Source organism: Hyperolius riggenbachi, chromosome 6 (genome assembly GCF_040937935.1).
Source record: "Hyperolius riggenbachi isolate aHypRig1 chromosome 6, aHypRig1.pri, whole genome shotgun sequence".
Taxonomy (NCBI): Eukaryota; Metazoa; Chordata; class Amphibia; order Anura; family Hyperoliidae; genus Hyperolius; species Hyperolius riggenbachi.
In genome coordinates, this window is record NC_090651.1 from 58,211,404 (window position 1) to 58,236,298 (window position 24,895).

Here is a 24,895-nt window from a genome sequence, read left to right on the forward strand (position 1 = left end):
CACCCCAGTGCCTTAACCTCCCCTTCCCCTCCAGGTGCCTAACCTCAATCCCCCTGGTTCCTAGCCTTAACCCCCAAGGACCCCCCCCCCCCCCCCCCACACACACACACACGCACTCCTAATACTAGAGACCCACACATCCTAACCCCGCTATTTCGCTGCTGGCAATGTTAAAAGCAACAATTAGCGATAATGAGCAATTAGTGATAAATGGTAAATAGCGACTATAAATGGTTTAATAGTAGTTATAAGTGGCTATAAACAGTAAATAGCGGCTATGAATAGCGAACACCCACTATTTTATCGGTTGCCTCTGGGCACCCAAATTACCGTTTATAAGCCGCTGGCATTTAACATTACCGCCTATGGTGGGGCCATTTTTAACAGAGCGCCTCCAGCATCCCTTTTACCTGCTTCAAGAGAAACTCCGACCAAGAATTGAACTTTATCCCAATCAGTAGCTGATACCCCCTTTTTATTACATTATTTTCCCTGGAGTTCCTCTTTCAGTCTGGAGTCGCTAGATGCGGCGCTTTCACTGCCCCATTTTGCTGCAGCCTAATGAAGCTGAGGCAGAAGCAACCTGTTGTTCTGCTGTTTCCTTTAGCTGAGCTGCTTTAGGTCACACAACCTAAAATTTGCAAACAGGATTTTGATGCTTTAGAGCAGGCTTTCTCAACCTTTTTACCTTGGAGGAACCCTGCAAATACTTTTTAGATCTCAAGGAACCCCTGGCATGGTCTTTAAAAGCTGGTGTGGCTGTTTATGCCACTACCCCCTATTTCAGTGCTCTTTATTACAATGTTTCCTTATTTCCTTATTCTAGTGCTTTTTATTAATGTGTTCATTATTATTCTGACCCCCAATTTAGTTCTTGTTTTTCCAGCACCCCCTATTATAATGTGCTCTATTATACTTTTCCCAAGATGGTGGAAAATGCCAAGGAACCCCTGCAGAGTACTCAAGGAACCCTGGGGTTCCTGGTTGAGAAAGCCTGCTTTAGAGGCCTCATTTCACACCTAAAAGGTAACAATTGGGACTCCTAAGCGCTCATATGATATATTTAGACCAGCTCCTAGAGTCTGGCCTTAAAGAGAATCTGTATTGTTAAAATAGCACAAAAGTAAACATACCAGTGCGTTAGGGGACATCTCCTATTACCCTCTGTCACAATTTCGCCGCTCCTCGCCGCATTAAAAGTAGTCAAAAACAGTTTTAAGTGTATGAACAAACAAAATGGCCACCAGAACCGGAAGTAGGTTGATGTACAGTATGTCCACACATAGAAAATACATCCATACACAAGCAGGCTGTATACAGCCTTCCTTTTGAATCTCAAGAGATCATTTGTGTGTTTACCTTCCTCCCCCTGCAGCTATCATCCACTGAAGAGTGACAGGCTGATTGTTTCTTCCTGCAGACAGCTCTGTGTCTGTAATTCCTCAGTATGTGACAGCCCAACCAGCTCAGAGGATGATTTATCCAGCTTGTAAAAGGCAGGCAGCTCTCTTCTCTCACTTACAAGAGAGCAGACAGAGAGAGGCTGCCTAATCTAAATAACACACATGGGAGTGTGCATAGAGAGGGCCTGGAGGGGGGGGGGGGCGTGCATAACAGATCAACAAAACTGAAGAGTTGGCAGCCTTCCAGACACAGGGTGACAAATCCGACAGGAGAGAGATAAGTTGATTTATTACAGAGATGGTGATAGTAGAAAGTGCTGCAGTAAGCCAGAGCGCATTAGACTAGGTTTAGGAACTTGTAGGATAGTAGAAAAAAGGATGACATTTTTGTTACAGATTCTCTTTAAGACACACGGCAAGAAAGCCTAACGGGCTATGTGCTATTTTGAAGCCTGTTTGTATATTTTTAAAACCCAATTCAAACAGTGCCAACTGCAGTTCCGTCTGCCAGCTTGCTGCTTATATTTGTATTTATTTTAAGCACTCCAGAAAAAATCACTGTGAAAATAGGATGCGGAGAATACAGTATGCTGCTAATGCTGGAGTCCTATCATGAAGGACTGTTATTTTTGACTTCAGATTCTAAGAATAAGACAGGCGGGTAGATAAGCAGGATTTGTGAGTGTTATGAAAACCTCCTGCTATTATTAGATCTTATTTATAATGCGGCAGCATACTCTTGCAGTGAGAGATCCTGTTTTCATCCCGTGGTCTTCTCAGAAGTCTTTGAAGTTGCCTGCCATATCACCTGATTATCCCAGGTCCAGCTCTTTCCCTCTCTGGGCTGTATTCCACTGTGCTGTGACACCTGATTATCTAAGGTCCAGTTATCACACTCTGCTGGAAGCATTCTGCAGTGATTATCCTGGGTCCACTTATCTCATCCGATGAGCAAAATTTTACTATAATACCCTATTACCTAAGGTCTAGTTATCGCTGTCCTGTCTGAGCAGCTTAATGCCATGACGCCTGATTATCAATCATTCAGTTAATTCCCTTTTAACAATATTCTGCTATGACAATTACTTATCCAAGACGAGGCAAAATGACATTTAGCATTACTTTTTAGTAGAGGGCTTATTGGCCTCTTTTAGCCCTTTATACTTTCCTAGTGGTTCTGGGTCACCATGAGCTATCTGTGCATTCCTTACTACTGGTCCAATCCATATCCCATAGAGCAGGGGGGTCCAAATTTTTTAGGGCAAGGGCCATATTGCTGTTCTTGAGAGTGCTAGGGGGCCGAGCTCCTGAAATTAAACTCAATTTTTACTTTGTTGTTAGGTACACTATGTGTCATTTTGTCATATAAAACATTTCCACAGGAAATAAACCATACACCGTGTGCAGTTAGCACTGTGGTAGCTGCTAATCATTGGCTGTTCCTGCTGCTGGCCCCTGCATGAGGCATCACAGCTACAGCCTGCTACTAATTGTAGTCTCTTTAATGCCACATAAACACGCTCAACAAAAGTCTTTTACTACAAACAACTTTACAAACAACTACGATTAAAAAAGTTGGAAAGATACGTATTGGCGTGCAAACGACTATTATACACACAGAGCGACTTGACGGACAACTTGACGAACAACAATTTACATATTGTTACTCAACTGGTGAATGACTAATATAATGGAAGTCATTGAAAATTCATAGCAGACTTCTGTAGACATTGCCATGTTGGACACAACTTCTCTCAGTTGTTCGTCAAGTCAATCCAACAGTTGGATTAACTTGAGCTGCGTCTTATCAGTCGTTGGTCGCCTCTTATCAGTTATAACACCTTGACAAAAGTTGTTTGATAATTGTGCATTTAAAAGACTTTTGTTGAGCATGTGTATGAGCCTAAAAGGAAAACTGAAGGCAGAGGGGGGAGGGGGAGGAGGCTGCCATATTTATTTCCTTTTGAGCAATACCAGTTGCCTGGCTGTCCTGCTAATCCTCTGCCTCTAATACTTTCAGCCATAGACCCTGAACAAGCATGCAGCAGATCAGGTGTTTCTGACATTATTGTCAGATCTGGCAAGATTAGCTGCATGCTTGTTTCTGGTGTCATGAAGGATCAGCCCAAGAGATCAGCAGGGCTGCCAGCCAACTAGTATTGTTTAAAGCGAACCCAAACCAAACATTTTTTTTAATTCAAAATATTTAGTTGCACCACTCTGACACATACAAAGATAAATAAACACTCCTTCAAACCTATGAGCATTTCAGTGCATGCTTTTCACCCTTCTCTTTTCATAACTAGGGTTATACAGGTGGCAGCCATTAGCAATTCCTCCTTTGCTGGACACCACCTACCCCACCAGTTTGCCGGATCCTGTCCCGGCAATTTGAAAGGAAGGGAGAAGTGTGAGGAAACGCGGAAAAGCCGCTGCGTGTACTCAGAACGGGGCGTCTGATTCCGCGTCCAACGCGACGGTTTACACGCATAGGCCTACATCCAGTAAGATGGCCAAACGCAGAGGAACCGCCGCATGCCATGATAGCGGACGCGGTGCGGCGGATTCCGCGTCCAGCACGGCAGGTGATTTGCAACACATGTCTGGTGTGGCTGGGACTGATAGTCCACACAAGTTCAGAAAGACGCGCGCGCCCGCAGAGAGGCAGAACTTTTATGACAGCCAGAAGGGAGTCAGCTGACCAAGCCGGTCAGCTGACGATTCAACCAGTTCCCATTGGTCCAGCTTAGGGGAGGCGCTGGAGAGCGCTTTGCTATATATAATGGGTGCTGGTCATTCTCTGGTTGTCTGCCGTTGCGATCACTACGTGGAAGCACTCAGACCTTTTGTCAGATTCTGTGTTATATCTCTGTTATACTTCAGACTAGTTCCAGGGTGTTGATGATCACGGACCTCACACCCAGATTAGGGACTTGTGTTATATCTCTGTTATACTTCAGACTAGTTCCAGGGTGTTGATGATCACGGACCTCACACCCAGATTAGGGACTTGTGTTATATCTCTGTTATACTTCAGACTAGTTCCAGGGTGTTGATGATCACGGACCTCACACCCAGATTAGGGACTTGTGTTATATCTCTTTTATACTTCAGACTAGTTCCAGGGTGTTGATGATCAAGGAGCTCACACCCAGATTAGGGACTTGTGTTACCAACCTGTTATACATCAGACTAGTTCCAGGGTGTTGATGATCACGGAGCTCACACCGAGACTAGGCATTGTATATTATCTGTTATGACCTTCTGCTTTCCTGACCATCCCTCTGCTTTCTGATTCGGTACCACGCATATCTGATATCACGTTGCCAAACCCGGCCTGTCTTGGATACCGAATCAGCCTTCTGTCTTTGTACCTTATCTGTCTGTCTGTTGCCGACCTGGCTAGTCCGACCTCGAGAACTATCTCCTCTGTTTACAGATAGTTCACAGATCTGTCAGTGACACCCCACCCTTGGTGTCACTCACACTCTGGTCCTTCCTTCACTCAGCCTGACTCCCCCCCTTTGGGAGCCTCACACCGAGGAAGGAGCCTGTCCTTCAGGCAATATCCCATACTGCCTTGTATCCCCTTTACGGGGACCCTCCTCAAAGTATTACTGTTGCACCAAACACTCATATTACTCATGTGTCCAGAGGTTAGAGATATATCTGATTATCGGTGATACTGCAGATCATCAATAATCGGGTATATATCTGTATTATCGGTGATACTGCAGATCACCGGTAATCAGATCCTCTCTGTGTTATACCAATCGTTACAAGAAGTTTCTCCAATAAATGTAAAATATTTTATATTTGTCATCATGCAGCTGAAAAAAGGCTGCTATTTATTAGTATAATTTAGATAATAGATTTTATTTCTGAAATCTTGTATTTTTAATTTGGGTCCACTTCAAATGGAAATAAATATGGCAGCCTCCATATTCTTCTCGCTTCAGTTGTCCATTAAAGGGCAACCGAGGTGACATGTGACATGATGAGATAGACATGTGTATGTGCAGTGCCAAGCACACAAATAACTAGGCTGAAAGTTTTAAACATCAGGTATGCAAGTGACAGTCTCTGTCCGGGTCAGGAACTATAGCATAACCCTCACTGTAAGTAATTACAGCCATAAAATACCTTCCTGTCAGTAAATGGCTTCTGAGAGCAGGAAAGATATAAAAAGGGTCAATAATTCATAGGTTTGAGCTCCAGCATACTTCATTGAAGGTGTCATTCAGCAGAGACAATGAAACAGAAAAAACGTAAGAAACTAAATTTAAATCTAAAATAAAACTGTGGGATATCTAAAGAAGTCATTTTTTAGGAGAAGGAGGATGGATTTAATTGGTTTTCTCATCAGTTTATTTTCCCCTCAGGTGTTCTTTAAGGAGAGGGCAGGTGGGAAGTTTTTCAATGCTAGGGAAAGGTCCTGGGAGCCTCTTAATTTAACAGAACACACTGATTTGTTTACTAACCCCCGTACCCTGCACCAATATTACTGTTCACTGGGATGGAGATATAGGATATAGTCCAGGCAGAACTGCAATCAATTTGGCTGGAGTATGGCTGTTTTGTGTTTTCTCTTCTGTACTATACACCCAGCGTTATAATACGGAACAATGCATAAACGTCTTCTTTGAGCCATTTGCTAAAGTCATTATTGCCCTGCCCCTCATTAGGAGATTACACACTTAAGTGCAGCATAAACTTCTAGAACAGAAAGCTTTTTCTCTCTACATTCACCATATTGCAAACTCGTTACATGGATTTCCTGTGTGTAGGGAAAAAAGTAAAAAGTGAACAAATATTCCCAGCGAGACCACAGTTATTTCTGGAATTGCAACAGAAAACATTTTTCTACAAAGCGATTATTTTTTGCCTCTTTGGTGTGTTTACAGACACAGCCCTGTAGTTGATCCAAGTATGATCATCCTCTCCTTTAAAGAGAAGCATAAACTAAAACGTCTGTTGCTGTTAGTTACCATGTTAATGTTTTGCTCTTCCTAATCCAGCCAATTGAAAACTGTGTTGAAATTTGACCACAGCACAGTCAGATCTGCACCTTTGTCCTGTCTTGATTACTACTGCCTCACCCCTTCCCTTCTGATTACAGTACGCTCTTGTGTGTAGAGAGACAAGACAGTTGCTCTGTGTGTTTCAGCACTGTACAGGGAGTGAACATAAGAGTAGAGGACTACAAAGGTAATGAAGAGTTGCAGAAACCTATAAATTGTAACTCTTGATTTTCTATATTTGGAACATTGTTACTTTACTTTTAAGAGGAATTGTAGTCTAAACAACATAATGAATACAATTGTTTTTTTTTGTTTTACAATATCAATTTATAATTCATTTAGTCAATGTTTGCCCATTGTAAAAGGCGGCAACATCTTTAGCACTGGCAGGTGATCTCTGTGGGATGTTCTTTTACTGAGAGTTCTAAAGCTCGTAGAAAATAGCTCTGGTCTCCCAGAATGCTCGGGGGGGGGGGGATTCCACATAATAAACAGCCTAGGCTAAGCCTCACTGAAAGGATGGGTCTACATACCAATATAAAGCAGTATATACTGATATAGAAGGGTTTCTGATGCTGAAACCATGATTTTTTTATGTAAAAGTGGGTATTCTGAACAGTTCCTGATATCCTGATATATTGTACTGTCCAAAGCAAAAATAAAACAGTTCCCAGAGTTTGACGCTAAGTGAGAATTATATCACCTGCAAGCATCATCTATAAAACCGTGCCCACCTCCCCTCCAGATTCGGAATCCTTAGCATTTGTTATGTTATAATACTGTATTTCTTAGTAACCTTGACTGTTCTGATGGAAATTGAGGGCTTTCAAGTGCTGCTCTGCAGTTACTTTTACTGGTCTTCCCTACTCAATCAAAAGTTCTTAGAGACATATATTGTAGGAGTGCTGGAGTATTTATGATGTTCAGCAAAAACACCTTTAATGCCAATTATCCTGGACAATTCCATGCTGCTTGTAGAAAGTATTTCCAGCATATCTTTTATTGGCATAGAATTATGGATTGATGGAGTCCAAACATGATAAGTATGTGACTTGCAAGTCTCCTATAGATCTAATATTTCTTCCTAAGCTTCTAGACCTGACCTTGCAAGATTGCTGTGTGTAGCTTCTAACTGATTTGTGTTTTCTTCTGCTGTAATATGGCCAGTTACGACTGTAACTCCATCACAGTACACATTATGGAGTACGAGGAAAGATGCCCCTGTGGAGTTCATTTAATGAACCAGCCTTAGGTGTGTAATGATGAACTGCACAACAGACAACTTTACTACAGGCCCCACTAGCACCTTTTGAAGAGCTAGAGCTAATTAAAGTTTGATATTTTTTTTTTGTTAATAGTGCATCCTTTCATAGCTGATTAGACACACACAGGGGACTTTCAAACAGACCAATTTTGGAATTTCAGGAACTTGAGGCTAGCTTGGCGTTCAGCTACACTTCCTCCTTCTTCCTAAAGAAACTGGGGTGTCAGATCTCACAGTCATCTCATTTGGTGCTCAACCATGCACTTTTATTTAGAGAAGGACTTTAACCCAGGATTGAACTTCATCCTTATCAGTAATAATAATTCCAGTATTTGTATAGTGTTTTTCTCATGTCGGACTCAAAGCGTTTGCAAGGCCACTAGAGTGCACTCAGTAGGCAGTAGCAGTGTTAGGTAGTCTTGCTCCAGAACTCCTTACTGAATAGGAGTAGCTTACTGAACAGGAAGAGTTGAGATTTGAACCTAGGTCTCCTGTGTCAGAGGCAGAGGGGTTCTGTAGAGTTTTTTAACATCAAAAAGTGTCACTTACCTGGGGCTTCTAATGGCCCCCTGCAGATATCCTGTCCCACGGCATCACTGAAGAATCCTCTGTTCCCCGCCGTGGGTCACCGTCCAATTATTTGTCTGAGTAGACGAAAGTCACTGCAGCTGAGGGGCCGTGCGCTTCCTCGCTCCAGCTCATGTCTCCAGGAGCTTACTGCGCAGGCATAGTACAAGAAAACTTTGTACTGCGCTTGCGCAGTAAACTCCCAGAGACACGAGTGGGAGCAAGGACGCTTGCGGCCGCGCAGCTGCAGTGACATTCGTCTAGTTAGACAAATAAGTGGGAGGTGACCCACGGCTGGCAACGGAGGATTCTTCAGTGATGGTGCGGGACTCTTCACCCCCCCCCCCCCCCCCCCCCGAAAAGTACAGTACCAGGCTAGCAAGCATTAAAGAGAAACTCCAACCTAGAATTGAACTTTATCCCAATCAGTGGCTGATACCCCCCTTTACATGAGAAATATAATGATTTTCACAAACAGACCATCAGGGGGCGCTGTATGACTGATTTTGTGCTGAAACCGATCCCACAAGAAGCTCTGAGTACCAAGGTACTCTGGGCAAACTGCCACAATGTAACAATGTTCACAGACAGGAATTAGCTGTTTACAGCTGTCTCTAACAGCCAAAACAGCTAGGAGCAGCTACATAACCTGCCCACAGTAAAATGTCACCATGTAATACATGTCAGAATGTGAATCTGGGAGAGGAAAGATTTTACAATGAGCAAACACTGATTAAATCATTTATCCATAATTATGGTAAAAAATGAAGCACTTTTTTTACTACATTATTTTCACTGGAGTTCCTCTTTAAAGTCAGGGCCTCCAAGGATAGGATCGTTCGCTAAAAATCGCAGCTTTAAAAGACAATTTTAGCCAAGCCAGAAATTCAGTTTATTTACAGTGAACCTGACAATAGGATAATTGACCAAAGCTGATTTTTTTAAAAATGTATTTTTATATATCTGGCTTATTAGGTGCAGACTTTGTCACTGTCGCCATGTTCCTAACTTCACTGCTGCTGCACCTTGTCACTGACTGAGAACAAGAATGCAGAATGAGAATTCTGACTGTCTGCATTCTTGTTCCAGATCAGTGACTTGCACACGAATTACCTAAACCATTACACAGTCTCAAGCTCTGCTACCACAAAATTGAAAGTCTTTTACTTGACAGCAGGTTAATAGTCAGTCAGTGCTGGACACCTCCAGTCCTGTGTAATCAGTAGGAATCCCTCACCGCTGTCATGGCTGGGAGATCAATGTCTTGTGTAAGTGACAGAGTCAGGGCAAGACTTGTCAGAGTCAGTTAATCTGACATTAACTCTGCAGATCACTTTCACTGTCTGCTGACATCTGGCCCACTGCTATCAATGGCTGGAAGCTAAGGGTGGTTCAACTCACAAAGTGGAAACAGAGTGAAGAGACTGGGAAGAGACTTTCTCCTTGTGCTATTAGGAAAACGTGCTTTGGCGATAATGGGTTTCTTTCTTCTTCTTTTTTTTTTTAAATACTGTGAGAAAACTTTTCATATAATTTAAAATTGACAACATATGGTGCTATGTCATATGGGCAGCACTGTAGCATAGTGGATAGCACTCTCACCTTGAAGCGCTCGGTCCCTGGTTCAAACCCCAGCCAGGACACTATTTTGAAGGATTTTGTATGTTCAGTCTGCATGGGTTTCCTCCCGGCACTCTGGTTTCCTCCCACACCCCAAAAACATACAGATAAGTTAATTGGCTTCCCTTAAAATTGGCCCCAGACTATGACAGACATAACTATGGTAGGGATTAGATTGTGAGCTCCACTGAGGAACAGTTAGTAACAAGACTATACATACTCTGTACAGTGCTTCGTAAGATGTCGACACTATATAAATACTAAATAATAATACCAATACAATGAAGACTCTTCACAATTATCTCCAATATAAAGTGTAACAGTCATTATGAATGGAAATTAGTCATTCTATTGCAACCTTTGGAATAGCCATCATGCAATCCATGAAAATACAACATAAGCAGTAAACAAATAACATACGGTACTTCCAAAACTCCAATAACAGTGCACACATTAGTGCATGTCTGTAAGTATAAAATAATACATATCGAGCCCGATCCAATTCACTTTTTCGCCCAAGTTTTCTCCTAGGAAATGTTAGCCCTATGTCTGCTTTCATGAAGGCAGGAAGTAGATACACTGCAGATGTATTGCAGGATTTCTGTCAGCTGTAACAAAGAAATGTTTGTTTTTTTAAAGCGGATCCGAGATGAAAAACTAACTATAACAAGTACTTTGTCTATATATCTTATCTAAAGTTTAGAAAGTTTACACAGCAAATCTAGCTGAAAACAGCTTTAAAAGTTTATGTTTATTTATTCCTGTGACACAATGAGGGCAGCCATGTTCTGTTTGTCACATTGTCACAGGCTGTGGCCTGGAGATGCTATCAGCTTGTCTGTGTGTAAATTCACTCCCCTCTCCTCCTCCCTCCTCCCCTCTGCCTCTGAAATCAGTGGCTAGTAACCTCCTCCTGCCCAGACTGAGCTCCCATAAGACCTTACTACAGTGCTAAGGCACTGGGAAAAGCTGTGGGCGAGGCTTGTTTAGTTTATAGGCAATTGGAGTATTAAAACAAAACAAAAAAAGCATTTGGCTTGAGGAATGCCCTATAAACAACAGGAAAGGAACTCAATTATGCAATTAGTAAAAGTTTATCTCAGATCCACTTTAATGGTTATTTTGCTGTTGCTTATCTTTCAGAGCAGAGAGGAAGTTCTGAGTTTAGGTCCGCCTTAAGCAAAATTATTTTTTTTCCTTTCATTATGAGGCATAATAAAATTGTACACTCTGTGCACTGTAGTGGGGCTTGACGGGTGGATGACTTTCTGCTTGCTGTTCTCAATGATACGTCAGCCCATCCATGGTCAGCCTTCCACTAGTCTGATGTTTGTATTAGCCTAATGCAGTGCGTGCGGAGAGAGAAACTATGGCGCTAATGAGGGGAGGTCTGCTCTGCCGGAGCATGGAGTAAGCATGAATAAAAACAAATGAACGCAGCGAGACATTACGGATTCATGATTGCAGCGGCAAGCTGAACAAACACTGAGCGCTTGTCACCATCACAAAGGGTCATGAAATACATGTTTATGTTACTGACAAGGTTACGTTTGTTCGGACGCAGAAGCTACATAATGAGGAAAGGATTTTTTTCTGAGGAAAATGATAGACTGTCCACAATTCTCTTAGGCGATGTTCCCACTTGAGCTGAGAACGGACATTATTTTTTTTGTCGATTCTCCACTCATTGCAAAACTGATAGTGAAAGGCTCCTATTTTATACACAGGAGTCGTTCACACTTGTCAGCCTGCAAAGGATCCGTTGCGGTAAGGAGGCCACACTTCTGTGCAGCCCGCAATAATCCCGGAGATGCAGATGTGTTCCTTATACAGCCTATGGGGGTAACGCATCTGCCCCGGGCTACAGCCGCACCCTGGCGGACCATCAGTGCGGACGCTAAATTCTCCGCACGGGATCCGGCACAAGTGCTAACCTTACCACACTGCCCTGCACAGACACCATTAATATTCCACAATATATTCCATATATATGGTACATAGTTTTCTATATTCAGTCATGAAGGCTTACCCTTTACAACACTTCTGACTGAATTACAAACTCTTTGGCATTTAAAGTGCCAAAAGGTGCACATTAGAGCCTCAGAGAAAGCTCCCTTAAAGCAAAACGGTCGTCGGGCCGTGCATGCCATCCCCCCCACCGTCCACCTTGACACTCCTTCACCGCCAGATGTGATAAGTATTATCCAGTTATGCTTTTGAATGTTGTTATAATGGATGCCATTCTTCACATAATGTGGCAATAAACACCTCAAGTAGTGCCAAGCTATTCCTGAACTTTGTGTTTTGGCATTTAAAGTGTAGCATCACACAGCAATTTTAGCATTACTTTCACTGAAAGCGTAGCACAAACTGCCTAATTAGCGCAACCTTTTAGCGCAAGTTTTTGGGTGCCAGTAAGCACACCACACATTGTTGATCAGCCAACATTTTATGTATCCTTGAAACCACCTTGTAGACCCAGAGGAGATGGAGACACCTCCAGTAGGCAGAAAACTCTTCCTAGCAACAACACTGACATTGATCAACTCCCACTCCCAGGGCTGCATTCTCTTCCATAAGTTAGTGACGTGTGGTTTGGTGTTAGTCGAGGAGTATAAATGCAGACATCAAACCAACAAACAACTGATGTGATAGAGGAAATCAGGTGCCGATCACTTGCTAATGACGGCGCATGTGGTAACTATGAATGATATAGTCAGTCTGCGCCCCTAGTTGTCTGGAGAAGCGGGCGCCCAGGGCAAATGACATATGTGCATGCTGGTAGATACGCGTCTGTTGATACCTTTAGTGACTAACTGTACATGGTTTTTGCAAGCTTTCCAAACGTTAAGTTTCTTCTTCAGGAGTTATACAGAACTGGATCAGAACTGTACAATCACGGTTCTGATCCAGTTCTGTATAATGCCTGAAGAAGAAACTTAACGTTTGGAAAGCTTGCAGTAAACCATGTGCAGTTAGTCATTAAAGGTATCAACGGAATCAACGTTTGTTAGTTTGATGTCTGCGTTTCTTCCATAAGTTACTGCAGTGGATATAGACTGATATATTACTGTTTGCTGCAAATGTTGTGTTTTCCACATTAACCACCAGCAACTACAGCCTTCTAAAGCCAGTGATTTTCTGTAGGCGGAGGTGAATTTTGACACAAGAATTAGTTCTGAGTCACTTGCGTTCTAATCCCTTGCCCCATAATTGGCAATTCAGAAAACAAATAAGAAAATATTCTTCTGCTTGACTTGCTGCTCTGCTGATGTCGCAACTCTCTCAGGCACTCCCCTTTGCTGCATTTAGTAAATCAACAACTAAAGTTATTTACATACAGTAATTGCCTGGGATTTTATTTAGACTGCTTTTTTCAGCCGTGACAGCTCCAGGAATGAATACATGCTGGTACAGTTCTCAGTCCATACTTGACAGTTAAATACACAATTCAGAATGATTCTCATTGGTCCATCTAGTGTACGAATGGGGAGCCTCGGCCAGAGCTATAAAGATGCTTTTGCCTGGGCTCAAGTGCTAGAAGATGGAGAAAAGAAGAGGATTGGTGGCAGCCACAGCAGGTCAGGTGAGGCGGCACAGGGAGCAATGGTGCCAGGAAAGCCTGACATGCAGCGGCAGATATTAGGTGACTGCTTGGGAGCCTGCTGGCTGCATGTCAGGCTTTCCTGGCACCATTGCTCCCCTCGCTCTGTGCCGCCTCACCTGACCTGCTGTGACTGGTTGCGCATGCATCTCCAGAGATGGACAAACCTAAAGGGCAGGAATGGATATCAATTAGACGGTTTTTCAGCGAACCCCAGCCAAACCTCAGGTTCAAAAACATACTTACCGTGAAGAGAGGGAAGCCTTAGGATTCTATTGAGGCTTCCCTGGGTTGTCAGAAACCCCCCATTGCTGAGCGCCCCCCCCCTCCACATCGTAGCCGAAGATTGAGCCCGCCCACGCATGCACAGCAGCACGAATCCCGCGGCTCTGTGTTACTGCGCTTGCGTGGGCGGGCTTGAGCGTTTACTGCGTGACCATTCATGCGGAAGGGGAGCCGTGCGGCCCCTGGTAGGATTAGCGACAAAGTCTTGTCGCTAATCTTCTGAGTGGCCGTGCTCAGCGACGGGGGACATTGGACCACCGAGGGAAGCCTCAATAGGATCCTGAGGCTTCCCTCTCTTTAGGTAAGTATCTGATTTTGTGTAACTGAGCATCAGCTCGGGTACACGTTAAAGTGTACCTGTAAGGAGAAAAAATGGCCAAAGTTAGATACTTACCTCGTAGAGGGAGGCCTCTGGATAATCCAGTTGCTTCCAAAATCCCCATCAAGCTCTCCAGCGTTTCAAACCTTTGAACCTATTTGACAAGGGCTTGTGAAATAAGTTTGCGTGGCCTTGCTCCTATGTATGAGCATGGCTGTACTGCGCAAGACAGTCTGTGCAGTAGCACGGAGCCACTCATGCATGGCTTCTGCCTCTGTGCCAGAGACGCTCTGTGCTACTGCAAAATGCTGGCTCGTTGATGGATGGGTTGTGCTGCCACAGTGATGAAGAGGGTCCTGGTGACCAGGGGTGGACTCAAGAAGGATCATCCAGAGACTTAACTCGTATTTTAGAAAATCACAGGTTTACAAAAAAAATGGGTCTCAGTATCCGTCCTATTTCGGGAATTGTTTTGCACTCCCACTGACTTTGTGCAAATACTCAAACTGCAGCAGTCAGTGCACTTGTATAATGGACACGTCGCACCACGATTTACATTACCACGCCGATCCAGAAAAAATTGCAACGAAGCACATGCAGTGAAAACGGCTGCTTACAATATAAACTGGAACTAAACTCAGTTTTCTCTGTCCTCTACAAAATTAGCCACAGCATGATAACCTTTATGGAAAAAACATTCATTACAATTTATGAAAATTCTAAAACACCTTAGGTTTTAAATGATATCACTTTTGCAGAAGGCACTGAAAGAGTTAAGCCTCAGTGTTTACTTTATGGAAAGCTGCCTTGGCAGAGCACTCCTGCAGTCTATTCAGAATTATTGATAAGAGCAGTAATTAGACAGGTTGATCTGCCTAACCATATACAGGAGACAGATAAGTGAATTAAAGCTGGCCATACATCTAGCAATATTGCAGCCCAACCATCCATCCAATTTACAATTTTTATTGCATCGAATGAAAATTGGTGCGGCAACAAGCATGTCTGATCGACCAATTTCGGGCCGAAATCGGTCTATTGTATCGATCGCACAAGCTGGAAAATCTTGGTCCGACGTGGTAGATTGGGTGCCTGGTGGTAACGGTGTGTGACAACGACCAACGGACCCTCGGCCACTGTCCCTAAACGTAAATGTGGCCTCCCCCATTCCCGTGCATTGTAAATCTCACCTATTCCAGCTGTGGCTCCTCCCAGTCTTGTCCGCTGTTCCCCTGAGTGCGCAGAGGAGACCGGGAGTCAGTGTAGCAGGTAAGATTACAATGCACAGGCACCAAATGGGGACATTAACATTTTGGGGGTACATCGACGGAGGTGACGTCACAAGGCCGATTCCTAAGAGAATTCATGCTGAAATCAATTGGGAAACGGTCCGGTCTGCAGTATATGGGCAGCCAACAAATCTCTTTCTTCAATCAAATTAGATCAGAGAGGCATCTGTCTCTTAGTCGATCTGCTCATACATGGCTAGATATAACTATTTTCAGTATTTCACTATGTCAAATAGCCCACCATTTTCAGCTCACCTGTAGGGTACAGTCTATCCTTCCCGAGGAAGAATATTATATTTTTGTATTTTCCATTTCACATTTTATAAAATGTTCTTTTTGAAGATAAGCTGCAGCTTTCAGCCAGGCCTCAGCCCAGGCTCTGCACTACATAACTGGAAGAATTAACTAGGAACATGAATAATATTCTCCGCATACTAATGTTTTGGGGGTGAGTCGGAGCCAGGCATGCAGTCTCTGGTGATTTTTCAGTGCCTGTACAATGTACTATCGTAAATACACTGCGGTCTTGCTGGAGAATTCTCTGTGTCTGCAGTTAATTATTAAACAAGCCAAGGTTTTTTTTTCCTCTCATGTAGTTTTGAAACTTTTCCTCCGTCGTAACTTTTGTAGAGTTTACCTTCTGAGAGAGAGAGAGAGAGAGAGAGAGAGAGAGAGAGAGAGAGAGAGAGAGAGAGAGAGAGAGAGAGAGAGAGAGAGAGAGAGAGAGAGAGAGAGAGAGAGTGTGTGAGTGAGTGTGTGTGCGTGCGTGCGTGCGTGTGTGTGTGTGTGTAGTATGTAAATGTACCCTATATTGTTAAATGTGAAGAGAGATGTTGCATGTGCTCATTTACAGTGAGATGAAAATGTAATTAAAAGAGACTGCGTCAGATCTTAAATTGGACTTAATTCTAAAATTGTATGTTGGCTACCCATGCTACACTACATGAAACACTGACCTTGAGCAGGCAGTGTGCTTTGACACTATGGTAACATTAGGTTCTCCCCATATATCTGTGAAGTGAAAGCTTGTACAACTGAGCAAGTCCAGGCTGGGAACACATTTAGCAGAAACGCTAGCGTTGCAGAACACGCAGCGGTTTTGCCTGCAATGGTAGTCAATGGCCGGCATCAAAAAACGCATATGCGTTTTGTATGCATTTTATAACTTGCGTATTTAAAAACGCTGGTTTTGTTGCATATTTTTCAAAAACGCATCAAAAACGCACATAATGAAAGTCAATGGTAACGCAATGTAATGTTTTCTGATGTATTTCCTCTTCATGTTGTCTTCCTAGTGATTTGCATAAAACACGATAGAAAAATGCATGGAAAACGCATATAAAATGCATATGTGTTTTGTATATGCAAACCGCAAATGCGTTAAAACGCGCGCAAAATGCAAGAAAACGCTTATGCGCAAAAAAGCAAATGTGCAAAAAACGCACTACAAATGCAAAAATGCACATGACAGAAAGCGCAACCTTTCACGCACTGACGTGTGCGCCCAGCCTTAAGAAACTGAAAATTTCTACACCTGACATAGGGCTGGTGCACACCAGAGCGGTTCTGGAGCGTTTTTAAAAACGCTAGCTGTTTGAAAACTGCTTGGGTAATGTATTTCAATGGGATGTTGCACACCAGAGCGGTTCGTTTTTTCCACAAACGCAAACTCAGGGGCTGCAGCATTTTTTAGATTTCTGAGGCGTTTCTGCCTCAATGCTAAAGTATAGGAAAGTGGAAAACCGCTCTGAAGGATGCTACATCAGAGCTGTTTTCCAGGCGTTTTTATTACAGAAGCTGTTCAGTAACAGCTTTACTGTAACAATATATGAAATCTGCTACACAAAAACGCTCCAAAATCCGCTAGGTATGTTTAGAAAACCTCTCTAATCATGCCTAGGAATCGCTCTGAAAATCTGCTTCAAAAACCTCTAGCGTTAGCAGATCTGCTAGAGGTTTTTGGTGTGTACTGGCCCTTAGTTAGTCGCGCATCAGAGCAACTTCCAGTGGGAGGGGTAAAGAGAACTATGCATTCAGCCAAGATAATCTGGTGCTGTGGATCTCTTAGCAACACACCGGGTGGCTGTACACATGCTTAGTTTTGGCAAAGACGGTCTTAAATAGCCACTGCAGATATTATTTATTTTGGGTGCCTTCACACAACTGCTGTACCACAACAATGTTCTGACAAAATCCAGGTGAGGCAGGGCGTAGCAATAGGGGTTGCAGAGGTTGTGACCGCATCGGGGCCCTTGGGCCAGAGGGGGCCCCAAAGGGCCCTCCCTCAACTACAGTTTTAGCTCTCTATTGGTCCTGTGCTCATTATAATCACTTCTATAGATAGTGGTAATCATTAACAAACTGCTCCCCATCCCCTTCTTGCACCTCTGACACTGTAGTTGCCATTGGCAGTTTTTGGTGCATCGTATCAATTGCTATGTATAGAGTGGTTGGGAGGCCCCATTGTAAAACTTGCATCGAGGCCCACAACTCCTTAGCTACGCCACTGGGGTGAGGGTTCCAGTGCAATCAATTTTGGGATTTTCTGGTTGATGCACGTTCTCATGTTATGGAGGACCTTAGTAAATATATTGTTCTCAAACTTCACACCTGGACTGCAGCCAGGTGTGAGAGAAGTAAACATTATCAGATTGTGTGGCTCAGTAGCCAAAAGGTTAGCATTTACGCCTTGCACTACAAAACTCCAAGTTGCCCATTTTCCATATAAAGCTCTTATACATATTGGTGAGCTGATTGGCTCTCTCCATATAAAGCTCTAGAACATATTGGTGAGCTGATTGGCTCTCCCAAACTTGGCTCTAGAATGGGGTTGGAACATTAGAAAAGGAGCCTCACTAAGGGATCGAAGTTCCATGAAAAAAGTGCTGTATAAGGCTAGGCTCACAGTGGGAGCTGCGTTGCGTTCCCTGTAAAAGCAGGGATGCAACAGAACGGAGAAGTCGCCCCACACTGTGAACATTGCATAGGTTTTGCATTGTGGAGCGACTTTACGCCCCACTACTACGCCCGTTACATTGAATACGATTTGCAACTTTCAGAAAACGCGATTGCTCTACATCTCATGTATTTCAATGGCATTGCATTGTTTTTTTTTGCAATCGCGTGTCCGTTCACGTTTTTCCTACTTTTTTAAATCCAGACAGCAGGTCTGCTTTGTTCCATGCGCAACGAACAATTCATGTTTCCACACAAGTCAATAAGAAGACAGAAAACCCACAGAAAAAAAACATTTGTAAAAATTGTAATTTTGAAGTTAATCAGATGGACTTTCATGTACTTTCACTTCATTGGTATGCACAGATAAAGCACAATGCGAAATCTCCTATTCAAATTTTCTGCATGTAAAGAATGTAAAAATATGCACGAAAGTTCACACAAAAAAAGATTGCATGCTTATAGCGCTCGGACAAGTAGGAATGTTCCTCAGCAGCATAGCTCATGCAGGAACAGAATCCAAGAGGGGAAAGGTGTTCAAAATAAATTTTGGAGTATGTTAGTAACATTTCTTTGATTTTTCAAAATCAACAGTATCTTGTGTCTACTTGGAGGAGGTAAGTCCACCACTACCTCCTCTATTTTTAACCATTTTAGCTATTTTATTCTTCTGGCGCCGCTGTTTACTTTGAACATTGTCTCCATCCTTGGTGGAGTTATGTTAACCCCCATTTCTGATCTACGGAGAGTGACTTATTAATTCTGAGTACAGGCCCGGTGTGCCCATGATGCCAAGTGAGGTGACTTCCTCAGGTGGCAGAAATCTGGGGACAGCACCAGGCAAGAACAGGAAGTGAAGAGAGTGCCTGGCCAACCTATACTGGGGGCAACTGTACCTAGATACCAACACTTGGGGCACCTATAACTGGATACCTACTTATACTGAGGGTGTTTTTTGGGGGGCTATAAGGTGTGGTGCAAATTGTCGGATGCTGTGCGATCGTTCCAGTTCAGGGGGGGGGGGGAGGGGACATCCTCACAAGTTTGCCTCAGGCAGCAAAAAGTCTAGAACCAGCCCTGCTTGAGTGGGGACAGGTCTAATCTCCCCACCTGCATTTACAGTGGTTGCCTATTATGTAACCCTGGTTTGTGAGTATTAGTGTACTTGCTTTTCATTATTCATTGATTGCCAGTAGTTAAAGAGAAACTCCAACCAATAATTGAACTTTATCCCAATCAGTAGCCGATACCGCCTTTTACATGAGAAATCTATTCCGTTTCACAAACAGACCATCAGGGGGCGCTGTGTGGCTGATATTGTGGTGAAACCCCTCCCACAAAGAAATTCTGAGTATGTACTCTTGGCAGTTTCCCGTCTGTGAACCTTGCTGCATTGTGGGAAATAACTGTTTACAGCTGTTTCCAACTGCAAAAAAGCATGCAGCAGCTACATCACCTGCCAACAGTAAAAATGTCACCATGTAATAAATGTCACAATGTAAATCAGGGATTTAAAAGATTTTACAATGGGCAAACACTGGCTTAATCATTTATACATAATTATTGTAAAAATTGAAGCACTCTTTTATTACATTATTTTCACTGGAGTTCCTCTTTAACTACACTATATTGGGCTCTTGGTGTCCCTTCTTTTGTGTTTCCTTGAAAGAGGGGGAGATAAACTTTTGCTAGTTTACACCTTCATGAGAACTGACCGACTACTGACAGAGCGATATTCAGAATTCTGGCACTTAGAAAAGAATGCATGGCACCTCCAATAAAAACATCTTTTTTTTTTTTCTCCTTTCCTAGAAAGGGCTGCAGTTCTGTGAAAGGAGAGCAGGGGTGTGCGTTATGTGGCTGTTTCAGGTGCACACGCTGCTTCAGCTGTCTCGTTTAACAGCCTTGCCTTATTTCACTTTCTCCAAAAGCATACAAAAATCTTTTATTTGCTCTGCACTGAAGGTCGCTGGTCACCTGACAGAGCCAGTTAATTGGGAGAACACACATAACAGGCGGTAGTAAACAGTGCCTCCACGCCACACGTTGCAATGGTATCAGCTGCGTCTGAAGGGTGACATAAAGAAGAAAGCACACAGTGCTCTCCCAGCCATGCAGGTAGGAGAATAACAACATCAAATGGCAATTTCATTTTCCTGAAAATGTGATTTCTTCATCTCCCATTGGAGATCTATTCCTCTCTCCTTCTCGCTCTCTCTCTCCTAAACTGACTGCATTGCAGAAGAAAAAGACAGCCTCCAGCATAGCACAGGGTTGCGATAGTGTTAACGAGCACTTGTGTGTGTATTTTCTTTTTATCCTTTGCCTCATTTTTAGTCTGGATTATGTATTAGTTAACGCACAGGGCAAGTAATTGCATCTCATTTCGTACGCATCTTGTTAAATCTCTTTTATGTGAGCCTGTTATATAAGCTATGCTAATTTTAATGATCTAGTTATTATGTGGTACCAGGTGGTATATGTGTGTAAGCCTTGGATCTTTTCTGTGGTTTTTTTTTGGTACTGCGTAGTGAATTGATGATTCCACAGTGTAGAAAGTTGAAAGGTATTGATTTAACTGATTTCCATTGCATGCTTAGGAAGAACAATTAGTTTGCAATTAGCTTTTTTTTAATTATTATTTAGTATTTATATAGCGCTAGGTATCTTCCACAGCAAGGCACAGAGTATATTGGCTTGTCACTTAACTGGCCCTCAGAAGGGCTCACAATCTAATCCCTACCATAGTCCTATGTCTATGTATGTATCGTGAAGTGTATGTATCGTAGTCTAGTGCCAATTTAGGCTTAAAGAGGAACTCCAGTGAAAATACTGTAATAAAAAAAATGCTTCATTTTCACAATAATTATGTATAAATGATTTAGTCAGTGTTTGCCCATAGTAAAATCTTTCCTCTCCCCGATTTACATTCTGACATTTATCACAAGGTGTCTTTTTTTCTGCTGGCAGGTGATGTCATTGGAAGGAGATGCCGCTTGCTTTTTTTGACAGTTGGAAACAGCTGTAAACAGCTATTTCCCACAATGCAATGAGGTTCACAGAAAGGAGACTGTCAAGACCATGGTCCTGACATCACACTGTGGGAGGGGTTTCACCACAATATCAGCCATACAGGCCCCCCTGATGATCCGTTTGAGAAAAGGAAACGATTTTTCATGGAAAAGGGGGTATCAGCTACTGATTGGGATGAAGTTCAATTCTTGGTTACGGTTTCTCTTTAAGCCAATTAACTTATCTGTATGTTTTTGGGATGTGGGAGGAAACTGGAGTGCCCGGAGGAAACCCACACAGGCACGGGGATAATGTACAAACTCTGTGCAGAGGGTTTCCTGGCTGGGATTCAAACTGGGCACTCAGCTCTGCAAGGCGAGAGTGCTAACCACTATGCCACCGTGATGCCCTAGCTTTGTACTAATTCTTAACTAACAGTGCATTCTGGTGTATCCATTGGAATTCTGAATAGTGTATGGCGTTATCTAGACATTTTATTTATATATATTTATATAGTGTTAATAGTAGCCTTTAGCTAGACTTTTTGTGCTTGATACACATCAGCATATCTATTTGTGGACATAGGAAAAGTAGGCAAATAGCCTACAGCACCACCCACTGGTGGGGGCATCAAAGAACCAAGCCCAGATTCACTACTCTTTATAGAGGTATCACACACAGCACCTGGTCTTTTTATGGGGCAGAAAAGTAGTGTAACTATGGACCTAAAGTTTAAAGGGAACCCGAGGTGAGAGGTATATGAAGGCTGACATGTTTATTCCCATTTTAAATAATACACATTCCCTGGCTGTCCTGCTGACCTCTGCCTGTAATAATTTAAGCCATAGACCCTGAACAAGCATGCAGTACAGATGTATATGACAAATCTGACAAGATTAGCTGCTTGCATGTTTCAGGTGTGTGATTTAGACCCTACTGACCAAAAAGATCATCAGGGCTGCCAGGCAACCGGTTTTGTTTAAAAGGAAAAAAATATGGCAGCTTCCATAGGACTCACACCTCAAGTTCCCTTTAAGGGGTTTGTTATATCACCTAGCCATTCTAGAAATTTGTTTAAACCTAAACGGTTATTCATTGGCATTACATTGTCAATCCGATTAGCAAAGTGATTATGTGGTATGTGCAATTAATATGCTAATTAGTCTCGTAATTGTATCGTGTGTTGATTGTAGCAATGTTTTTTAAAATTGGGAAACCGCCAGATGCTTGTGTGTAAGAGACCATTAAAGCCCCATTCCGGCAGAAATGTTTGCTAGATCTGTGCAGAAACTTCATAGCGAAGCTTTTGTCTAGCTAGAATCTCCTTCATTAACTAATGTTAAATAAATCAATTGTAAAATACCTGGTGAGAAAATCACTTTCTGCACTGTCTGTGCTTTAGGCTGCAGTCTTATCTGAGAGATTCAGGCTGTGCTAACCTCCTTCCTGTTGTGAAAAGGCAAAGGTGACGCAAGCCAGGTGTCAACAGCACCCTTGCACACACATAGGGACTAAAAGCAGCTTCATTTAGGCCTCTTTACACAGATAGTAAACATGCCATTTAGCCGCCCAATTGCTAGGAGTAGCAAAGTAATGCAACTGAATGATAGCGTTTGTAACCATAGCAGTTGACTTAAAGGACAACCTAGGTGACATGATGAGATAGACACGTGTATGAATAGTGCCAAACACAGAAATAACTGGACTGTGTTCCTTTTTTACTTTATCTGCCTGAAAGAGTTAAACCTCAGGTATGGAAGTGACAGTTTCTGGCCAGGTCGGGACTGGTTCGGACTGAGTCAGACTATAGCATAACCCTCACTGTAAGTAATTACAGCCATAAAACACTTTCCTGTCAGTAAATGGCTTCTGAGAGCAGGAAAAAGATAAATTGAGTCAATAATTCATAGATTTGAGCTCTGACATACTTTAATGAAACAGTAAAAACTTAAAAACTAGTTTTAAATATAAAATAAAACTGTGATATCTAAAAAAAAGGTCATTTTGGGGAGAAGGAGGACAGATACAATTGTTTTGCTCAACAGTTTATTTTCACCTCAGATGTCCTTTATGCTGGATACACACCATGAGTTTCCGCGTCGCACGCGGCCGTCGATACGCGTCGATTCGATTATTTCCGAACATTTCCGAACGAATTTCGATGATTTTTAGGTCGAATGCCATGTAAAGTATGGCAAATCGACCTAACAATCCATCGAAGCTTGAATCGGACATGTCGGAAATAATCGAATCGACGCGTATCGACGGCCGCATCGAACGCGGAAACGCATGGTGTGTATCCAGCATTATGAGTAGTAGCACACTGCCACCTTGCTGATCAGATTTCAGCAACATGGCTCAACTAGCAGTGCGTAGGGACATCAAACAGTGCATAGACTGCTCTGACTGATGGACACACTCATGCACTGTGCAGTAATGCATTCCCACAACACACTGCTGCATGCGTTTTGAGTGCAGCACAACTGCAACAGAGAGTGAGGGCTGCTTCACACTGGCGCTAAATGATGGGCCAACAGGGGAATGCTTGTTTACCAGTGGGTTGGATTAGTGGTTGGATGTAGTGTGCCTGCAGTTTCGATGTGTGTTGAGGGGGATACTGAAAATGATTGACGGACAATCAAGCCTGTCTTCTCAGCATTGTCATTCCGCAGTCTGTTAACTAGTCATTTAATTTCTTTTTGTAACTCATTGGCAATAAAGAAAACATCACAAACAGGATACATCATAATGCCTGATGACACATGAACGGCTTGCTCGAGCGAGAAACAATGTAACATTCACAACTGTGTCAGGACCTCTAGTCAATGTCCATATATACAGTAACTACTGTATATGCATGCATTATAATCCTGGGAGTATCACTGTCAAGACTTCTGCCAATTAATATAAACATAAGCTGAACAAAGAGAACATTGCAAACAATAATCAAAACAATAAAGAAAGAACAAAAATATGCAGGTAGGCAGTGAAAAACATAGGACCTCATTGGGTCAATTATATTATATACTGTATATGCCATATTACTGCTAAGATACCTTACCTGAAGTAGTCTTTTTTTTTTTTTAAGGACAACTGAAGCGAGAGGGATATGAAGGTTGTCAGGGTTATTTCCTTTTAAGCAATACCAGTTGCCTGGCTGCCCTGATGATCCTCTAACTCTAATACTTTTAGCCATAGACCCTGAACAAGCATGCAGCAGATCAGGTGTTCCTGACATCTGACAAGATTAGCTGCATGTTTGTTTCTGGTGTTATTCAGACACTACTGCAACCAAATAGATCATCAGGGCTGCCAGGCGACTGATATTGTTTAAAAGGACATACATATAGCAACCTCCATTGTCTTCACACTTCAGTTGTCCTTTAAAGTGGACCTGAACTCTTGCACAGGACAGGAGGAAGACAGAAAAAAATCCACCCTGTATGTATTTAGAGAGTTTAGCCTGTCTAATTCCCCTTCATCTGTGACTAAGCGCAAGTGTATTTGATTTATCAGCTGTGTCAGCTCAGGAGAATTTGTAAACTCAGCATGTGAA

General features: G+C 42.7%; 1 protein-coding gene across 7 annotated transcripts in view; it reads left to right on the forward strand.

Annotated features, from left to right (window-relative positions):
• The window catches only part of KANK4 (KN motif and ankyrin repeat domains 4), a 267,015-nt gene that overhangs the window by 119,740 nt on the left and 122,380 nt on the right, over positions 1-24,895 (forward strand). Inside the window, exon 1 of one of the 7 annotated variants that reach the window (XM_068239360.1) lies at positions 20,323-20,445. The exons of the other annotated variants lie outside the window; for them this stretch is intronic. The gene's annotated coding sequence lies outside the window, so the exon portion shown is untranslated. Of the gene's footprint in view, positions 1-20,322; positions 20,446-24,895 lie in introns of those variants that run through there. 7 annotated transcript variants of the gene reach the window in all.